Here is a 6,000-nt window from a genome sequence, read left to right as displayed (position 1 = left end):
GGGAATGTTAATGCCTTTGCAGAAAAACGAGTAGACCATACACATCAAATCATGTCAGAAATTTCCAGATCTTGTCTTATGCATCTGTTTTCTTCCTTCCTTGCCTTTTCCTGTTTACCTATCAATTACAGAGATTAGATAACCAAGTTTTCTTCTCTTTGAATTCCCAAAGGCTATCTCAGTTTTGGAATTAACTCAGACTGGGGTAAGACGGAGGCACCGGACTCAGAAGACCGGAACTTTCTAGGTGCATGTTCTTTGAGCCAATGGTATGAGTAGTTGTCAGCTACAGAATGGCATGAAAATCCCTGCAATCCCCACTTACTCCCAGGGGTATGAAGGAGCTAGTGCAGTCATGGTAAAGGCATCTGATGTGGTGCCTGGTACCCAAGAAATGCTTGGCCTTCGGGGGCAGTTCTGTGGATAGAATCTATGCCGATTGACACAGGCTTATGCTGACCAAGGTGTGGGGCTCAGATGTCACATGTCTGCCACCAGATGAGAGTGTGTGTCCGGTGACTGATGTTTAGTTAGGAGTTTTATTTTGAAGCTGTATTGTCTTATTTACATGACACAGCTATTCTTTTAAACACTAAAAAGGGGTTGGTTTTTTTGTTTTTTTTTTTTTTTGTATTTGAGAGAAACTAAGAGGAGAGACAGGATGAGAGAGAGAGAGAGAAAGAGAGAGCGAGTGAGCGAGCACTCCCATGAACTGGTTCCTACCCTCACTGCCTACAACAGCTAGGGCAGGGATGAGGCCGCAGTTGGGAGCCAAGAACTCAGTCCGGGCCTTGTGTGTGGGTGGAGGGACTCAATTACTTGAACTTTTGCTGAAGACTCCCCGGGTCTGCATTGGCAGGAAGTTGGAAGGAAGAGCTGGAAAAATCAAACTGGGCACTCCAATATGGAAAGGGTTTGGGGGTATTAAAGACTAGGCCACTTGCCACCCTGTTCTGTTGATTGTACACGGACTGTTCAGAAGAGAAACAGTGATATGAGCTTTACTCAAAAAACGATCTATTCTAGTGTAAGCTTAGCAAAACAAAAGAATAACTCAAACATCACAGAGTTAAAAGTTAATTGCTACTCTAAGAAAACTTTTTGTACATCAGTGTCTGCTAAGTAAAGCTTTATTAGATCTTGAATTAAAAACTAAAAAAAAAATCACGTGACAAATTTCTAAATATGATTTAAGATTTTTCTAAGGCATTCGTTGTTGACACCCTGTTGTTTAAGTAGGGGAGCAGAATGGCTGAAGGATATTTGTGATGTGGTGAGAAGAAATCAAGATACGTATGTTCTAAATCAAATGCAAAACCCAGAGAGATGCAGGGAACATCTCAGAACTAAGAGCAGAGTGAGGGAGTTGTCTATGGAATGTTCCTGAAGGCAGAACAGTAGTCGAGGTCTAAATGGTTGGAGAGATTGTGGAGGGCAGTCAGTAAGTCAGACTCTGACCCAGGATCTGTCTAGCCAAGGGAGGCATGAAGAACCCCAAGACCCAGGGCGCGGGCACCAAGGTGTCCAGGCAGCAGAGATGGAATGAGCAGAAACGCAGAATCCCAAAAGCACACAATGTGACCTGGCTGGTCAGTGAGGTGCAGTCATGGCAGCTGGATGTCAGAATGAAGCCTGGGATCCAAGCATTCCCATCCAGGCTCAGTGTCCCTGCAATCGGGGACACTGCAAGCATTTGGAGGGCCACTGTGTCCAGCTCCTTTGTCAGCACAGTTTGACTCAGCTCCCGGGGCAGCTGCTGTTCCAGATGGAGGACCAGGCTATAGTCTTGCCTCAAGGGGCTCCTTGTGTGATAGTCACAAGTGCAGAATAATGTGTAGTAGCCATACAGCCAGTACGGCAGAATGCTTCAGACAGGTTCGGTGGCCAGTGCAGTGGTACAGCGAACCTGTGGGTGGCAATTCAGATCCCAGCTGCCCCACTTCCAGTTCAGCTCCCTACTAATGTGCCTGGAATAGCTGTGCAAAATGATCCGAGTGCCTAGGCCCCTGCAGCCATGTGGAAGACCTGGAAGAAGCTCCTGGCTTCTGCTCAGCTCGCTCAGCTCCCTCTCGTCATTGCAGCCATTTGGGGGAATGAACCAGATAGAAGATTTCTGTCTCTCCTTCTCTCTGAAGCTCTGCATTTCAAATAAAAAGAAACTTTTTTAAAAAAAGAGGGGTTTAGCATTATTGGCACCTACATGCTCACTTCGTTCCTGTTGTTGAATTTGTTTCATGGCTTCTTGTTTGAGGCAAAGTAAAGTGATGGTGTAATGGAGACTATCACATACGATGCAGTATGCCTCTCTATTTCCAAATCATTGAAGGACTCTCAATGAAACTGTTGGATATATCTTGACAGTAGGATGCTGGACTATAGCATTGTCTGTACCAGCAATGTCAGGACAGACTTAAATAACAGACTGATGGACTTATGACTTTTTATGGACCATACTATTGTAATAATATGGGGAAAATCAGTTGTGGGTGGGGGAGTATTTGGGGACAAGGTAGGGAAATCCCAGATCCTATGCAACTGTACCATAAAATTAAGAAAAATCATAATACAGATAAAAATTTTTAAAAATATGTAATACAACAACAACAACAAAAAGTGATTCAGCATTATTGGGACCTTAGCCTTGGAAGAATTGCCTGTCAGGGAAGTGGAGGAACCAACAACACTACTTGTGTTGGGCAATAGTGTGATATGCAGGGCAAGTTGCTAGCATAATCCTGATTCACAGCGAGGGACCTCTAAATGCTGGCTGTCAGGAGGAACCCAGAAGAAACTGTGAGTCTGACTGTGGCTAAGGTCGGGGGAGAAGTTGTGGTGCTGTGACCTAGCCAGGTGAAGGCAAAGCCACGGGGAGTAGGGAAGATGGAGAAGTGTGAAGAGCAGGTGTTCTGGAGTGAGAGAATAATAGGTGAGCTGGAGAAGCCGAGACAGTGGGCACATGACCCATAGACACAATGTGGAGAGAAAGGACTCTGTCATCTTAGTCCCTGAGCACCATGCATGGTCATACCTCGGAACCTGGGCTGGGCATTCCTTCAGTTTGAAATGCTGTTTCTTGGGAGTTCCACTTGCCTAGCTCCCTTAGACTTCTGTTCAAATGCCTCCACCCCAGGGAGAGTCTTCCTCGACGGTGCCTTGCTGAGCAGAGTCCAGCAGCGCACAGCAGTGGTCGAATACATAGACCTTAGAGCCAGCTGTGCTGGGACTTGCTTCGCTGCTTGGCTGCATCCTAGCAGCAAGTGCACTCGTCAGTCTTGTCTTCCATTTCCTCTTGGGTAGAAGGAGATGTACTGAGCCGTCAGGAAGGTTCAGTGAGTAAATAGAAGTGGGCCTGGAGGAGGTGGCATGGCACCTGTGTGGGCTCAGTCACTAGATGCTGTTGGAGCCATTGCTGTGGCTGTTCCTGGGGATGCCTGAGGTGCCCGCTACCACCTGCACATCACTCAGTGAGTGGCGTGGAATCTGGAGCTCCACGGCGTAGGTATCTTTTATGCTGTTGTTGGTTTGTATAATGAGGTGTCTCAAGCCCATGGAGAAATCATAGAAGTATGTGAGGAGACTTCAAAATATCCAAGGCAAAATGAGATGAAAAGGTTCTTGTCCTTGGAGGGCAAGGAACGTTGAAATCATGCACAGGTTTTTCATCATTTGGTTTTCCATGTGGGAAGTGCCCCTGTGTCCTGAACGCCTGTGTGTCCCCGGCCTGGTCAAAGAACTGACACCCTGCTTCAACTCCGAGTGAACTGCTTTGGAAGCTGTGTCTACAGGGTGTTGGCAGACACCTTGCAACCAAGAAGGGGATGTGGTTCAACTTATCTTGGAGGTACTGGGTTTTGATTAGACACAGTCAAATTCTTTTCTACAGGATTTTTCAAAGCTTTGCCAACCGTTCATGGGAAACCAGCCTTTACATCATTTTTGAGGAGATTCCGTTTCACACAAAACTGCATGAAAACACTAGTAACTTTTGCATCATTCAAATAGGATATATTTTCTTCAAATGTTGAGTTAAAAAATAGATTGGTAATTTTAGTGCCAAGAAGATCAGAGCCAAATGGGTGTCTCAGCTTTCATAGCAGTGAGAACTGTATGGCTTATTTACTTTGTAACCTTCTCCGTGGTCCTGTTCTATTCTTCTGTCTGTTTGTCCTGGTTCTGATGTTCACTTACTGTTCATCGTGTTTGCAAGTTTTGTGCTGTTGTGACCTCCATTGTGGGAGGAGGCAGGGAATATGCCAATGAACTCGATGCAGTCTACTCAATTGTCTCTACTCGAAAATGCTGTATTTTACAGTGCCGACTTATTGACAATTGAGTATTTCTTTTAGTCTTCCCACACTTAACGCTAATTAGTCCTGAGATGCAGCCTTCAGTACTGACGTAAGCCAGCGGTTGGATGGCAGCCACACCAGGCTTATAAATCCAGTCGTTTCAAGGTTATGTTGCGGTAGAAGTCTGGGTCAGTGATGAGCTGATGGATTGGAGATGGGTGGGAAAAACTTCTTGGAGCAGTTGGGCCTTGAGCTGTGATTTAAAGAGGAGAAAGTTGTGGTTTTGGTTGTTGTTTCATAGATATGGAAAAAATTGAGAAAGGCGTGCAGCCAAGAGAGGAAGAACCAGTGGAAGGATCCACATGACAATAAATTTAGTTGGTGTGGAAGGTGAAGGCAAGGTTAGGGCAGAAGACGAAAACAGTGGGAGAAGGTGGGGCGAGCTGGGAGAGGCCTGTGAGACACTTGGAAATGTGTGTTTGGCTCAGGGTGAGAGGAAATACATGGAAGGCTCTGGGTCATCAGAGGATATGGCCAGGATGATGCACAAGGGAAACAGGAAGGGAAGCAACCGCTTTAGAAACTCCAGCCTCCTGGGAGTGAGGGACGGAACCAGAAAATATAGAACCTGCTGGAAAACGCACCCGCACACTGTGCTCGTCGGATGAGTGGATGCGTGGATGATGCTTCACAAATGGTTATGCCCATGATCGGCTAAGTAGTTTGCCAGACTTCCCTGTGTGAAAGCCAAGAGGAGCAATAGTCACAGTTACTATTATTCTGGTACTCTGTGAGTTCATATCATACGCGAATCCTCATGTACTGTGTTGATGTAAGTAAAAGAGGTAAAGTTGTTAAGATCCTTGCTTTGAAGGCGTGCTGGGCTTTTGATGTTAAAGGCTTCTGTGTTCCAGCCTTGGTCCCTTGGCGGCATTATCTGGGAGTGAGTGGAAACTGCAGGAGCTGGGATCCCAGTGGAGGGTCTCTGGGGTGTGACTTTGGAAGGAGGTTGTCCAGAAAGGTGATTATTACAGCCTGAGTTTGGGCCCAGCATCTCTGTCTGGGTCCCGTCTTATCCGATCCCACCTCATTTGCTCCACCCTCTGCCGTGTGGCCTTGGCTGGAGTCCCTGTCAAGCTGTTTGGACTTTGAGCCTCCCAAACTGAGAGTTGAATGTGTATCTGTCCCTTCCTACCCCACTTGTCTCACTGTCATGATGAAAAGCTGATTCACACAGGGCACTTAGGATCTGTAGGCAGCATGTGGGTAGCTTTCAGCAGATTGTCACAGGACACACAGTATTGTCTGGGTTATGTCATGTTCTGGTGGTAGAATGCAAAATAGAGTTGGCTATGGAGCTTATAGTCAGTCAGGGCATAGAGAAACCACTCACAGTTTAAAAACTGTCTGGAGGAAAATACAGAGGGCTGGAGCTGGAACTAGACTGAAGGCATGGGCTTTTCTATCAGCCACCTACATGTCATACAGTTATCAGATTTCTCCAGCACAGCAGAATCTGATCATTGAAATGATTTCCTTTCAATTCTAGTAGTGTAGTTTTCAACTGAAAGCACCACTAGACAAACAACATGTGCTCTCTCAACAAGGGATGCAGTATTTGAAAAAGTGATTCCCATTCTAATCCCAGGTGGCACCCGCAGAAAGCTTAACAAAATTCGGTTGTAGCGAGTAATCCATTGATTCCCTTATT

This window comes from Ochotona princeps, chromosome 27 (genome assembly GCF_030435755.1).
Source record: "Ochotona princeps isolate mOchPri1 chromosome 27, mOchPri1.hap1, whole genome shotgun sequence".
Classification (NCBI taxonomy): domain Eukaryota; kingdom Metazoa; phylum Chordata; class Mammalia; order Lagomorpha; family Ochotonidae; genus Ochotona; species Ochotona princeps.
This window is presented reverse-complemented; position numbering follows the sequence as displayed.